The sequence below is a fragment of the Oncorhynchus tshawytscha genome, linkage group LG21 (genome assembly GCF_018296145.1).
Source record: "Oncorhynchus tshawytscha isolate Ot180627B linkage group LG21, Otsh_v2.0, whole genome shotgun sequence".
NCBI lineage: Eukaryota > Metazoa > Chordata > Actinopteri > Salmoniformes > Salmonidae > Oncorhynchus > Oncorhynchus tshawytscha.
In genome coordinates, this window is record NC_056449.1 from 21,535,884 (window position 1) to 21,552,286 (window position 16,403).

Sequence of the window (16,403 nt, forward strand, 5' to 3'; positions counted from 1 at the left end):
AGATGTTCGATCTCGACATTCCGAGACTTGTCCTGAAGCCACTCCTGCGTTGTCTTGGCTGTGTGTCTAGGGTCGTTGTCCTGTTCGCCCCAGTCTGAGCGCTCTAGAGCAGGTTTTCATCAAGGATCTCTCTATACTTTGCTCCGTTCACCTTTGCCTCAATCCTGACTAGTCTCTCAGTCCCTGCCGTTAAAAACATCCCCACAGCATGATGATGCCACCACCATGCTTCACCGTAGGGATGGTGCCAGGTTTCCTCCAGACTTGACGCTTGGCATTCAGGCCAAATAGTTCAATCTTGGTTTCCTCAGACCAGAGAATCTGGTTTCTTCATGGTCTGAGAGTCTTTAGCTGCCTTACGGCAAATTACAAGCGGGCTGTTACTGAGGAGTGGCTTCCGTCTGGCCACTCAACCATAAAGGCCTGATTGGTGGAGTGCTGCAGAGATGGTTGTCCTTCTGGAAGTTTCTCCCATCTCCACAGAGGAACTCTGGAGTCTCTGTCAGAGGGACCATGGGGTTCTTTGTCACCTCCCTGATCAAAACCCTTCTCCCTCCCCCGATTGCTCAGTTTGGCCTGCCGGCCAGCTCTAGGACGAATCTTCAGCCATTTAAGAATGATGGAGGCAACTGTGTTCTTGGGGACCTTCAATGCTGCACACATGTTTGTGTACCCTTCCTCAGATCTGTGCCTCGACACAATCCTGTTTCTGAGCTCTACGGAAAAATGATTTGACCTCATGGCTTGGTTTTTGCTCTGACATGCACTGTCAACTGTAGGACCATATAAAGACAGGAGTGTGCCTTTCCAAATCATGTCTAATCAATTGAATTTACCACAGCTGGACTCCAATCAAGTTATAGAAACATCTCAATGATGATCAATGGAAACAGGATGCACCGGAGCACAATTTCCAGTCTCATAGCAAAAGGTCTGAATACGTACAGTTGAAGTCGGAAAGTTTACATACACTTAGTCATTAAAACTTGTTTTTCAACCACTCCACACATTTCTTGTTAACAAACTATAGTTTTGGCAAGTTGGTTAAGACATCTACTTTGTGCATGACAATGCATTTTCCTAACAGTTGTTTACAGACAGATTAGTTCACTTATAATTCACTGTATCACAACTCCAGTGGGTCAGAAGTTTACATACACTAAGTTGACTGTGCCTTTAAACATCATGGAACATTCCAGAAAATTATGTCATGGCTTTAGAAGCTTCTGATAAGCAAATTGACATAATTTGAGTCAATTGGAGGTGTACCTCTGGATGTATTTCAAGGCCTACCTTCAAACTCAGTGCCTCTTTGCTTGACATCATGGGGAAATCAAAAGAAACCAGCCAAGACGCAAATCAATCCCAGAACAACAGCAAAGGAAATGGTGAAGATGCTGGAGGAAACAGGTAAAAAATAATCTATATCCACAGTAAAACAAGTCCTATATCGACATAACCTGAAAGGCTGCTCAGCAAGGAAGAAGCCAACTGCTCCAAAACCACCATAAAAAAACGGACTACGGTTTGCAACTGCACATGGGGACAATATCATACTTTTTGGAGAAATGTCCTCTCATCTGATGAAACAAAAATAGAGCTGTTTGGCCATAATGACCATCGTTATGTTTGGAGGAAAAAGGGGGATGCTTGCAAGCCGAAGAACACCATCCCAACAGTGAAGCACGTGAGAGAGAGCATCATGTTGTGGGAGTGCTTTGCTGCAGGAGGGTCTGGTGCACTTCACAAAATAGATGGCATCATGACGCAGGAAAATTATGTGGATATATTGCAGCAACATCTCAAGACATCAGTCAGGAAGTTAAAGCTTGGTCGCAAATGGGCCTTCCAAATGGACAATGACCCCACGCATACTCCCAAAGTTGTGGCAAAATGGCTTAAGGACAACCAAGTCAAGGTATTAGAGTGGCCATCACAAAGCCCTGACCTCAATCCTACAGAAGATTTGTGGGCAGAACTGAAAAAGTGTGTGCGAGCAAGGAGGCCTAGAAACTTGACTCAGTTACACCAGCTCTTGTCAGGAGGAATGGGCCAAAATTCACCCAACTTACTGTGGGAAGCTTGTGGAAGGCTACCCGAAACGTTTGACCCAAGTTAAACAATTTAAAGGAAATGCTACCAAATACTAATTGAGTGTATGTAAACTTCTGACACACTGGGAATGTGATAAATAAATCACTCTCCCAACTATTATTCTGACATTTCACAATATTAAAATAAAGTGGTGATCCTAACTGACCTAAGACAGGGCATTTTTACTATGATTAAATGTCAGGAATTGTGAAAAACTGAGTTTTAATGTATTTAGCTAAGCTAACAAAATATCCACAAAGAAACGGTTTTACTTCATAACTATCAGCTAGCTATATGTGAATCATAATAATGTAGCTAATCAGATAGTTTAACAGGCAAACATATCATAAAACTAATATTATGCTAGATGTATTAACATATCAAGATAAAATATTGTAGTCGGGCAACATATGAAATGTTAAGACAATTTCTCCTTCCGAAGTCAGCTCAAAGGGCAGCTCAAATAATGGCTGCCCTTGACTTCAATACATGTTTCATCATTTTATACGTGGTTACATCATATTTCTTTGCATACTTTCAGTTGAAGCTTGCAAACAGAGTACACATTCTAGAAGTGCCCTTCGTGCTCCGTTTCGCATACTTTGATTTGGACTCATCCTCTGACCCTCATGTGCTCCAATTTGCATGATCGGAGCACAGTAGTGTGCATTTTGAGAAACACCCATGCTCTTACTACCTTGCTATCACTCTATGACCCATCACTCTATGACCCAACACTCTGACCCAACACTCTATGACCCAACACTCTATGACCCAACACTCTATGACCCAACACTCTATGACCCAACACTCTATGACCCAACACTCTATGACCCAACACTCTATGACCCAACACTCTATGACCCAACACTCTATGACCCAACACTCTATGACCCAACACTCTATGACCCAACACTCTATGACCCAACACTCTATGACCCAACACTCTATGACCCAACACTCTATGACCCAACACTCCATGACCCAACACTCCATGACCCAACACTCCATGACCCAACACTCCATGACCCAACACTCCATGACCCAACACTCCATGACCCAACACTCCATGACCCAACACTCCATGACCCAACACTCCATGACCCAACACTCCATGACCCAACACTCCATGACCTAACACTCTATGACCTAACACTGTTGACATGAAGGTCAATGGACATACAGCTCCTTAACATCACGTTTATCACCTTACCCATCCAATTTGCTACATTAGAGGGGATAATTCATTAAAAACAGCACCAAATTCATATACTGTAGCTGCCAAACGTTACAAGGGTCTCAATAACTGTTCGTGGGGAGGTTTATGTGGGCGGTTACTTATTCAAGCGTTACTGTCATAGGCAGTTACTACACAATACCTAACCACAAAAAGTCTAGCTAGTAGGCTTGTAGAGAGAGTGTATAACAATAATTCTGAGGGGACATGGTAAGAATGGGATAAATATGTTGGACACGCTCAAAAGATTAGCATTATTTTTAAAGGGTAAGACAATAAATCAGATGATCACTTCCATTCATTTTAAAGTTTTCGGTTCACAACCCGCTCCATCAAACCAATATGAGTGTGCACCTGGAGTACATGAAAGCAGGCTACAGTGACATTATTTAATCTCAAACCTACTGACATGCCAACTCAACCTCAATGAATATAATAAGACATTATAGGTCCATCTGAGATTGTGATTATGTTGCTCTGCTGCCTGGGACAACACAGAAACATGCCATACATTTGGAACATGGAGGCGTTAAGTGCCTTGACTAGGAGCCTTTGGGTTGCCAGTTCATCTCTCATATTGCAAAGCCCCTGTTTCAAATGAGCAACCTTCTGGTTAATGGTCCACTTGTCTAACTTCTGGGCTGAAACAAGTACATTGTCTATACAAAACAGAACAAAAGTGCGTAAGAATAGGGAATTAATGTAAAAACAGCACAACAACACCACAATGTCAGTCCTCATGGTCATCAGTCCGCTTGTCCCAGGCCCTCCTTGAGACTCAGCAAATTCCATGCCCCTGTGAGTCTCTCTGGGTGAACATCTGGCTTCTAATTAGCAGTGACCTTGAGGCAGGTGAGCCATTGATGATGGGCGAGTCCATAGAGAGAAGGGTCTAGTCTCCTGTGAGGACAACTGTGTGTGCTGGGCCGGGCTCCAGTTATCACTGACCTCTACCTGCCTCAAAAGCTACTCCCTATGGGGAGACAGCTTCTGAGGTAATAAGAGATGGTATCATGTGTGTCAGGGAAGGGGAGAGTAGACGACCTGCTGAGAGTCCACATGCAGATCTATCATCTCGTTAGCGTGTTGCATTTATAATTCACAAGCATGCAGGGTTGCATGTGTAATTAAGTTGTGCATCCACACAACTCTATGACGACGCTATGACTCAGAAAACCATATGGCTTTTACACCGCTCTACAGGAAATTCTACTGAGATTTCAGTCAAGGCGACCATTTTGGTTCTGAAGGCAAGTGGATTTATCGACTAATTTCTCCAATACACCAACTATAGATAAACATAACATTCATTTCGCGAATATTTTACAAGGAATGAATCAGAATGAAAATACTATTCTGCAAAAGAAAGTAATACAATCAAACCAAATGAAAATTATTAAAAGGGCATCTTATTGAATAACATTAATGATTGCCAGCAAATGCCAAAGTACGCCGCTCGACCCGGAGTGGATTGTACAAGGATCTAGTTTTCATTGATTAGCAATTATCTTTCTTTTCGATTTGAACTTGTCATGACAGAAGCATAACATTAAATAGAAACAATATAAGGCAATTAACATGAAGTGAAGCAGTTGGGAAAAGGCAGTATAATGTGCTTAAGGGAGGCTCAGCCTGCAATAGAGCAGACAAAGGCCTGTCTCTCTCTCTTTTCTTTCTCACTCTTTTCTCTCTTTCTCCCTCTATTTTTTTTCTCTCTCTCTGAGGAGACTTGGGAGAGAGAGAGTCCCTCTGGAGTGGGCAATCAAGGGAAAGGAACTGACAAAAAGCCTTTCTCAGGGAAATCAGCCGGAACTGATTGCTCTTTTCAATCAGGTATATTAAGTGTGCAGGCTCCAGCCGTTTGTAGATGAGCTTGTGATTATTCTAATGTTTGAACCCCTCCTCCTCATCACACACCCCCCACCTTCTAACCAGCCAACCCCGTTTTCCCCCACGGCCCTTGATGCAACAAGCAGAAATTTGCAGGCTCAGGCCTCTGGCTGTACAGGATGAATAGGTCACCTGGCCTCACCTCAGCTACAGATCACAACAGAGGGTGGTGGTAGTCATCGCAGAGGCGAGGGGTCTACTTCAGCTGAAAATAATGAGTCAAATAATGATTCAACACACAACAACATTTTCCAAGTTGTAGTGGTGGTGGGACAAGCAGGGGGAGGTTCTATTTGTAATAGCTTGTCAGAAGTAAGTTGGGTGGCACAGAGAGAAAGTGATGGTGGAAACAGGGATATAGAGAGAGGAAGTGATGGGGGAGACGGAGATACAGAGAGAAAGTGATGGTGGAAACAGGGATATAGAGAGAGGAAGTGATGGGGGAGACGGAGATAGAGAGAAAGTGATGGTGGAAACAGGGATATAGAGAGAGGAAGTGATGGGGAGACGGAGATAAAGAGAGAAAGTGATGGTGGAAACAGGGCTATAGAGAGAGGAAGTGATGGGGGAGACGGAGATAAAGAGAGGAAGTGATGGTGGAAACAGGGCTATAGAGAGAGGAAGTGATGGGGGAGACGGAGATAAAGAGAGGAAGTGATGGTGGAAACAGGGCTATAGAGAGAGGAAGTGATGGGGGAGACGGAGATAAAGAGAGGAAGTGATGGGGAGACGGAGATAAAGAGAGAAAGTGATGGGGAGACGGAGATAAAGAGAGAAAGTGATGGTGGCAACAGGGATAGAGAGGAAGTGATGGGGAGACAGAGATAAAGAGAGAAAGTGATGGGGGAGACAGGGTTGAAGAGAGAGGAAGAGATGGGGGAGACAGGGTTGAAGAGAGAGGAAGTGATGGGGGAGACGGGGATAAAAGAGAGGAAGAGATGGGGGAGACGGGGATAAAGAGAGAGGAAGAGATGGGGAGACGGGGATAAAGAGAGAGGAAGAGATGGGGGAGACGGGGATAAAGTGAGAGGAAGAGATGGGGAGACAGTGAAAAATACAGGAGGAGATGGGGATAAAGGGATAAAGTGAGAGGAAGAGATGGGATGGGGTGAGACGGGGATAAAGAGAGAGGAAGAGATGGGGAGACGGGGATAAAGAGAGAGGAAGAGATGGGGGAGACGGGGATAAAGTGAGAGGAAGAGATGAGGGAGACAGGGTTGAAGAGAGAGGAAGTGGTGGGGGAGACAGTGATAAAAAGAGAGGAGGAGATGGGGATAAAGAGAGATGACGTGATGGGGTATAAAATGAGAGGAAGTGATGGGGGAGACGGGGCAAAAGATACAGGAAGTGATGGGCGGGCTAAAGACAGGGCTAAAGATACCGGAAGTGATGGGGAGACAGGGATAAAGATACAGGAAGTGATGGGGGAGACGGGGCTAAAGATACAGGAAGTGATGGGGGAGACGGGGCTAAAGTGAGAGGAAGAGATGGGGGAGACAGGGTTGAAGAGAGAGGAAGTGATGGGTGAGACAGGGATAAAGAGAGAAGGAGAGATGGGGGAGACAGGGTTGAAGGGATAAAGAGAGAGGAAGAGATGGGGGAGACGGGGATAAAGTGAGAGGAAGAGATGGGGGAGGGATGGGGAGACAGGGTTGAAGAGAGAGGAAGTGGTGGGGGAGACAGTGATAAAAAGAGAGGAGGTGATGGGGAGACGGGGCTAAAAAGAGAGATGACGTGATGGGGTATAAAATGAGAGGAAGTGATGGGGAGACGGGGCAAAAGATACAGGAAGTGATGGGCGAGACGGGGCTAAAGATACCGGAAGTGATGGGGGAGACGGGGATAAATATACAGGAAGTGATGGGGAGACAGGGCTAAAGATACAGGAAGTGATGGGGGAGACGGGGCTAAAGATACAGGAAGTGATGGGGGAGACGGGGCTAAAGATACAGGAAGAGATGGGGGAGATGGGGCTAAAGTGAGAGGAAGAGATGGGGAGACGGGGCTAAAGATACAGGAAGTGATGGGGGAGACGGGGCTAAAGTGAGAGGAAGAGATGGGGGAGACAGGGTTGAAAGAGAGGAAGAGATGGGGAGACAGGGTTGAAGAGAGAGGAAGTGATGGGGAGACAGGGTTGAAGATACAGGAAGTGATGGGGGAGACAGGAAGAGATGGGGGATAAAGTGAGAGGAAGAGATGCGGGAGACGGGGCTAAAGATACAGGAAGTGATGGGGGAGACGGGGCTAAAGTGAGAGGAAGAGATGGGGAGACAGGGTTGAAGAGAGAGGAAGTGATGGGGAGACAGGGTTGAAGAGAGAGGAAGTGATGGGGGAGACAGGGTTGAAGATACAGGAAGTGATGGGGAGACAGGGCTAAAGATACAGGAAGTGATGGGGAGACGGGGCTAAAGTGAGAGGAAGAGAGAGATGGGGGAGACAGGGCTAAAGATACAGGAAGTGATGGGGGAGATGGGGCTAAAGATACAGGAAGTGATGGGGGAGACGGGGATAAAGAGAGAGGAAGAGATGGGGAGACTAAAGTGAGAGGGGATAAAGTGAGAGGAAGAGATGGGGGAGACAGGGTTGAAGAGAGAGGAAGTGGTGGGGGAGACAGTGATAAAAAGAGAGGAGGTGATGGGGATAAAGAGAGATGACGTGATGGGGTATAAAATGAGAAGAAGTGATGGGGGAGACGGGGCAAAAGATACAGGAAGTGATGGACGAGACGGGGCTAAAGATACCGGAAGAAGTGTGATGGATACAGGAAGTGATGGGGGCTAAAGATACAGGAAGTGATGGGGAGACAGGGGGCTAAAGATACAGGAAGTGATGGGGGAGACGGGGCTAAAGATACAGGAAGTGATGGGGAGACGGGGCTAAAGATACAGGAAGTGATGGGGGAGACGGGGCTAAAGATCCAGGAAAGAGATGGGGAGACGGGGATAAAGAGAGAGGGAGAGATGGGGAGACGGGGATAAAGTGAGAGGAAGAGATGGGGAGACAGGGTTGAAGAGAGAGGAAGTGATGGGGGAGACGGGGATAAAGAGAGAGGAAGAGATGGGGAGACGGGGATAAAGAGAGAGAAAGAGATGGGGAGACAGGGATAAAGTGAGAGGAAGAGATGGGGGAGACAGGGTTGAAGTGAGAGGAAGAGATGGGGAGACAGGGTTGAAGAGAGAGGAATTGATGGGGAGATGGGGATAAAGAGAGAGGAAGAGATAGGGAGACGGGGATAAAGAGAGAGAAAGAGATGGGGAGACGGGGATAGTGAGAAGAAGAGATGGGGGAGACAGGGTTGAAGAGAGAGGAAGTGATGTGGGAGACGGGGATAAAGAGAGAGGAAGAGATGATGACTCCTTGCTGTCCCCAGTCCACCTGGCCATGCTGCTGCTCTAGTTTCAACTTCCACCTGACTGTGCTGCTGCTCCAGTTTCAACTGTTCTGCCTTATTATTATTCGACCATGCTGGTCATTTATGAACATTTGAACATCTTGGCCATGTTCTGTTATAATCTCCACCCGGCACAGCCAGAAGAGGACTGGCCACCCCACATAGCCTGGTTCCTCTCTAGGTTTCTTCCTAGGTTTTGGCCTTTCTAGGGAGTTTTTCCTAGCCACCGTGCTTCTACACCTGCATTGCTTGCTGTTTGGGGTTTTAGGCTGGGTTTCTGTACAGCACTTTGAGATATCAGCTGATGTACGAAGGGCTATATAAATAAATTTGATTTGATTTGATTTGATGGGGAGACGGGGATAAAGAGAGAGAAAGAGATGGGGTAGACAGGGTTGAAGAGAGAGGAAGTAGTGGTTGAGACAGTGATAAAAAGAGAGGAGGTAATAGGGATAAAGAGAGATGACGTGATGGGGGATAAAATGAGAGGAAGTGATGGGGGATAAAGGGAGAGTAAGTGGAATCCTAGATACACATTTCCATTCCAGCATGCTGCCGGCCATGGGCCAAGTAGAAAAATAATAACAAAAGGAGAAACTAGAAAGTTATTTTAGTGGAGACGAGGAAACAAAGTGGCTCTAATGCACTGTAGCGATGAAGGAGAGAGAGATGCCTAACAGAGAGGAGAATGAGAGATGACAACTAGATATTGCTTGGGGTTAGGGTGAACAGTGTACCCAGTTAAGGAAGCAATCTTTTCCCCATGTTCTTATACCAATTTACCTGACAGGAGACCAAAAAGCCTTGTAAAAGATCTGGAAGATAGTCTATAAATTATTCAGATGGGCCCCGTTGTTCTACACAAGTGTTACAGCTCCTCCAGACTCATATCAAGCTAACGCGTGGCCCAGCCATCGTGGTGTTCCAGCCTTGTGTTCCAGCCTCAAAGTGTTCTCTGATTAAATGAGCTTTAGTGAGACTAGACAGCTGCGATTTGAGCTTCTTTGTTTTGGTCCTCTCCGGCATCTTAAAAAGCCCTTAAAAGCACCCGAAAACAACAGAATAAAACTTGAGCGCTGGTGACCAAAGAGGTCTCTCTTTGGTACGGGGAAAAGGAAAATGAGAAGACACTATGAATTTTCTTTTAAAACAAAGATCATTGTGTCATGTTTCTTGTTGGAGTGAGAGACGGTGCATTTTTTTGTTAGAGTGGGTGACTCAATCATCTAATTCCTTTTGGCTTCACCTGTGGAGGCGGACTTCTGTCAAAACTGAAGAAACACATCACTTCATGATTCAAACCAATGCTGTCTGGCTGACCAATAGGGACAATAACAAAATATATTTCCAAATCAAATTATTTCTCTCTCAGTATGGAATCATCTGCTCTGAAAGGTCCAATGCAGATGTTTTTATATCAATATCACATCATTTATATGTAGCAATTAAGTACCTTCCTGTGATTGTTTTCAATCACTTAGAAAATAGCAATTTCTCAAGCAATTTTGTTAGGACTGTCTTGGGTGTGGTTTGAGTGGGGAAGGGAAAACTGAAAACTACACTGAACCAAAATATAAATGCAACAATTTCAAATATTTTACTGAGTTACAGTTCATATATAAGGAAATCAGTCAAATGAAATAAATGAATTATGCCCTAATCCATGAATACCTTAAAAACAAAGTAGGGGCGTGGATCAGAAAACCAGTCAGTATCTGGTGTGACCACCATTTGTCTCATGCAGCGCCTCATCTCTTCTGCATAGCGTTGATCAGGCTGTTGATTGTGGCCTGTGGAATGTTGTCCCACTCCCCTTCAATGGATGTGCGAAGTTGCTGGATATTGGTGGGAACTGGAACAAGCGGTTGCACATGTCGTTTCAGAGCATCTCAAACATGCTCAATGGTTGACGTGTCTGGTGAGTATTCAGGCCATGGAAGAACTGGAACATATTCAGTTTCCAGGAATTGTGTACAGATCCTTGCGACATGGGGCTGTGCATTATCAAATTACCATCAATAAAATGAAATTGTGTTCGTTGTCCACCATGAGGCAATCTGTTCAGAACATTGACATCAGCAAACCACTCACCCACATGGCACCATACACAATGTCTGCCATTTTCCTGTTGGAGTTGAAACTGGGATTCAACCGTGAAGAGCACACTTCTCCAGCCTGCCAGTGGCTATCGAAGGTGAGTATTTGCCAACTGAAGTCAGTTACGACGCAGAACTTCAGTCAGGTTAAGACACTGGTGAGGATGACAAGCATGCATATTATCTTCCCTGAGACTGTTTCTGACAGTTTGTGCAGACATTATTTTGTTGTGAAAACTCACAGTTTCAGCAGTCTGGGTGGCTGGTCTCAGATGATCCCGTAGCTGAAGAAACCGGTGGTGGAGATCCTGGGCTGGCGTGGTTATACGTGGTCTGCGTTTGTGAGGCCGGTTGGAGGTACTGACAAATTCTCTAATGGTGGTAGAGAAATGAACATGTAATGTCCACCAGGCAACAGCTCTGGTGGACATTCCTGCAGTCAGCATGTCAATTGCATGCTCACTCAAAACTTGAGTCATCTGTGGCATTGTGTTGTGTGGCAAAACTGCACATTTTAGAGTGGCCTTTTAGTCTCCTCAGCACAAGCTGCACCTGTGTTATGATCATGCTATTTAATCCGCTTCTTGATATGCCACATCTGTTAGGTGGATGGATTATCTTGGAAAAGGAGATATGCTCAATAACAGGGATGTAAACAAATTTGTGCCAACATTTGAGAGAAACAGGCTTTTTGTGTGTATGGAAGGTACATTTCTGGCATCTTATATTTTATCTCTTGAAACATGGGACCAACATGTCGTCGTATCAGTAAATTAACTAAATTACCACCTGTTGATGTCACCAGGCAGGCCAAAACTCCACCCACCAAAACAGGGTGAAATTTCAGGCGAATCTTTTCGAACAGCACTTACACTAAAATGGTATTATCATAATTTTCACAATTTCATAGTATTATTCCAACCTCAGTGTAGAAATAAAAATGTACATATATCACACACAGGGAAATCACATTTTTGACTGTACTGGGCCTTTAAATGGCTAGTTTTCTTGGTTTTACCCTAAAATGTTCATGGATAATAAGGTTATCGTGTTGTATATCACGTTTGACCTATTATTAAAATACAGGGTCTACGGAAAGCACTGTGAGTTTAACAGCTTTATAGCCCATATAGCCTTCTCCTTGGTGTTATGTCTGTGTTGTCTACTGGTGTTTGCCATAATGAATTGAGTCAACCAATGGCTTATCAGTCTCACCCAATTGAACTAACAAGCATGTACAAGAATTGATTGTCCCTGAAAGGACTTGAATGAGTTGATACACGTTGACAGTTTGAGCCGTATACTAATCCATCTATATCCATAATGAAGACTGGTTCTGGTCCACTTCAACAATAGCGGCCTCACTACATCATTCGAGCACATAATTAGCGGGAATTCGATTAAATAACCAAATAGGAAACTAACAAAGTAAATACGCCTCTGGGGATTCTCCACCAAATACTTGAGAATGAAATGAACTTATTGACAGGCAGTCAGACAAACAAGTCTATTCCCAGACAATGAGGCAGCAAATGCTTACTTGCCAGATTGCCTAGGGAGACTAACTTTCATACGTGTCAGATAAATAACTTAATTCAAACGTGGGAACAATGTAGCATGTTTACTCGAGTTAATTACGCCACTTGAGCTGTAAATACACCACTTCTGCACCACAAATGGCAGCCATGTTCTCTTATTCTCAACGCCAATCCACAATGGCAGATAGACAATAATGCCTAGGGCATTAAGCCACCGTTCTGTCCTGTCATCCACACCATGCCTCCCATTCGGCCTGTTAACCTGTCCTGGTGGTCATCTCAGAACGCATACAAATCCCCTGTGCTCTATTAAAGTCCTTCTCCTATTGGCCACTGAAACTGCTGCCATAAACCATCCATATTGAATCAGACGGGGCCCTCTTCCTGAACGGAAGAATATTTCCGATTTTTACTACAAAAATCAGATCAAAGTTTATTTGTCACGTGCGCCAAATACAACAGGGGTGTAGACTTTACAGTGAAATGCTTACTTCCAGGCTCTAACCAACAGTGCCAGTGCAAAAAAGGTATTAGGTGAACAATAGGTAAGTAAAGAAATAAAAACAACAGTAAAAAATACAGTGAAAAATAACAGTAGCGAGGCTATATACAGGTGGATTGAGGTAGTACGTAAACGTAGATATGGTTAAATGGACTATGCATAGATGATGAACACAGAGTAGCAGTAACGTAAAAGAGGGGTTGGCGGGTGGTGGGTAGCGGGACACAGTGCATATAGCCCGTTTAGCCAATGTGCGGGGGCACTGGTTGGTCGGGCCAATTGAGGTAGTATGTACATGAATGTATAGTTAAAGTGACCATGCATGATACACAGAGAGTAGCAGCAGCGTAAAAAGAGGGGTCGGGGAGGCACACAATGCAAATAGTACGGGTAGCCATTTGATTGCCTGTTCAGGAGTCTTATGGCTTGGGGGTAAAAACTGTTGAGAAGCCTTTTTGTCCTAGACTTGGCACTCCAGCACAGCTTGCCATGCGGTAGTAATGCAACCATGCTCTCGATGTTGCAGCTGTAGAACCTTTAGAGGATCTGAGGACCCATGCCAAATCTTTTAGTTTCCTGAGGGGGAATAGGCTTTGTCGTGCCCTCTTCACGACTGTCTTGGTGTGTTGGACCATTCTAGTTTGTTGTTGATGTGGACACCAAGGAACTTGAAGCTCTCAACCTGCTCCACTACAGCCCCGTCGATGAGAATGGGGGCGTGCTCGGCCCTCCTTTTCCTGTAGTCCACAATAGTCTCCTTAGTCTTGGTTACGATGAGGGATAGGTTGTTATTCTGGCACCACCCGGACAGGTCTCTGACCTCCTCCCTATAGGCTGTCTCGTCATTGTCGGTGATCAGGCCTTCCACTGTTGTGTCGTCTGCAAACGTAAATGATGGTGTTGGAGTTGTGCATGCCCATGCAGTCATGGGTGAACAGGGAGTACAGGAGGGGACTGAGCACGCACCCCTGAGGGGCTCCAGCGTTGAGGATCAGCGTGGCAGATGTGTTGCTGCCTACCCTCACCACCTGGGGGCGACCCGTCAGGAAGTCCGTGATCCAGTTGCAGAGAGAGGTGTTTAGTCCCAGAATCCTTAGCTTAGTGATGAGCTTTGAGGGCACTATGGTGTTGAACGCTGAGCTGTAGTCAATGAATAGCATTCTTACGTAGGTGTTCCTTTTGTCCAGGTGGGAAAGAGCAGTGTGGAGTGCAATAGAGATTGCATCATCTGTGGATCTGTTTGGATGGTATGCAAATTGAGTGGGTCTAGGTTTTCTGGGATAATGGTTGATGTGAGTCATTACCAGCCTTTCAAACACTTCATGGCTACGGACGTAGTCATTTAGGAAGGTTGCCTTCGTGTTCTTGGCCACAGGGACTATGGTGAACTGCTTGAAACATGTTGGTATTACAGACTCAATCAGGGACATGTTGAAAATGTCAGTGAAGACAACTGTCAGTTGGTCAGCACATGCCCGTCTGGCCCCGCAGCCTTGTGAATGTAGGGCGTGATCACACAGTCGTACGGAACAGCTGATGTTCTCATGCATGCCTCAGTGTTGCTTGCTTCGAAGCGAGCATAGAAGTGATTTAGCTCATCTGTTTGGCTCGTGTCACTGGGAAGCTTGCGGCTGTGCTTCCCTTTGTAGTCTGTAATAGTTTGCAAGCCCTGCCACATAAGACGAGCATCGGAGCCGGTGTAGCATTATTCAATCTTAGCCCTGTGTTGACGCTTTGCCTGTTTGATGGTTCATTGGAGGGCATAGCAGGATTTCTTATAAGCTTCTGGGTTAGAGTCCCACACCATGAAAGTGGCAGCTCTACCCTTTAGCTCAGTGCAAATGTTGCCTGTAATCCTTGGCTTCTGGTTGGGGTATGTACGTACAGTCACTGTGGGGACGACGTCCTCGATGCACTTATTGATAAAGCCAGTGACTGATGTGGTGTACTCCTCAATGCCATGGGAAGAATCCCGGAACATGTTCCAGTCTGTGACAGGAAAACCATCCTGCATCTGCTTCACCTGACCACTTTTTTGTAGACCGAGTCACTGGTGCTTCCTGCTTTAATTTGTGCTTGTATGCCGGAATCAGGAGGATAGAAATGTGGTCGGATTTACCAAATGGTGGGTGAGGGAGAGCTTGTACACGTCTCTGTGTGTGAAGTACAGGTGATCTAGAATTTTTTTCCTCTGGCTGCACATTTAACTGCATTAAAGTCTCTGGACACTAGGAGTGGTTTCCTGTTTGCTTATTTCCCTATACAGCTGAAAGTGCGGTCTTAGTGCCAGCATCCGTCTGTGGTGGAAAATAAACAGCCATGAAAAGTATAGTTGAAAACTCTCTAGGCAAATAGTGTGGTCTGAATTTTATCACAATATACTCTACTTCAGGTAAGCAAAAGCTAGAAACTTCCTTAGATTTCATGTACAAACTGTTGTTTACAAACATGCACAGACCGCTTCCCCGTCTTACCAGAGCGTGCTGTTCTATCTTGCCGGTGCAGCGTGTATCCCGCTAGCTGAATATCTGTCATCATTTAGCCATAAGATATTACAGTTTTTGATGTCCCGTTTATAGGATATTCGTGATCGTACCTCGTCTAATTTATTGTCCAATGATTGCACGTTGGAGAGTAATATTGACGGTAATAGCAGTTTTCCCACTCGCCTTACAAGGCACCCTGCTCTGTGTCCTCTGTACCGTCTCTTCCTCTTGCAACAACTGGGATGCTGGCCTTGTCAGGTGTTTGGACAATGTTTCTTCAACAAGCAGTACACACAGGAAAATCTTTGTCTAATCCGAGGTGAGTGATCTCTGTCCTGATATCCAGAAGCTCTTTTTTGCCGTAAGATACGGTTGCAGAAACATTATGTACAAAATAAGTTACAAATATCGCAAAAAAACCCACAATTGGTTGGGCGCTCGTAAAACTGCTACCATTACTTCTGGGCCATTTGAATGGATTAAGAGGGGCTCTCTGGCCACAATAATTAAGAGGGGCTCTCTAGCCATTATTCCATCGGATGCAACGGACCTAATTAAAGTATCTTAACCTTGTTGGGCCTAATCTCATGCGTCACTCTATAAAACATGGGCGTGTCTAAATCAAGCTGTAAAATGCCTCGAAGCCTCCTGGTTTGAGCTCTAGCTCTCAAAAGAAGCGTTTAAAACAAGTTGGATAACGCTGGATCAATGTTATAATGCCGAGACAAAGCAAATACCATTGGCCAATTACAATTTGATTTAACCGGGTTTATAACGCTCAAAAGGAATTATGTTCGATTAGCGAGGATGCTGGTGGGGGAGAAGGTAAATAAAATACTTTGATGAAAACACAAGCAAATAACATCATAGTTGTAATCAACAGCTTTCTTAATTGAAATGGAGCCAAGGAAGACACAGCTATAATATTTGGGCTTGTCGAGAGATTTCTATTGGTTACTAACAAAACACAATGCAGGGGGGTCAAAACAAGAAGATGAGGAAATGAAACATGGCAGTAAATTGGTAAAGGTGACATAACACCTAGAATGATTGCAGGTGTGGAGTAAATTGCATGTTTGTCCAAAAAAATGTTTGATTTCCTGTGAGAGCGTCCAATTTCAAGTGGCAGATATTTCCGGGGAGGAATATATCTTGTTTGTTGAATATAT

At 44.9% G+C, this 16,403-nt stretch overlaps 1 protein-coding gene across 1 annotated transcript in view; it reads right to left on the reverse strand.

The window, feature by feature from the left end:
- The window catches only part of diaph2 (diaphanous-related formin 2), a 689,895-nt gene that overhangs the window by 247,041 nt on the left and 426,451 nt on the right, over nucleotides 1–16,403 (reverse strand).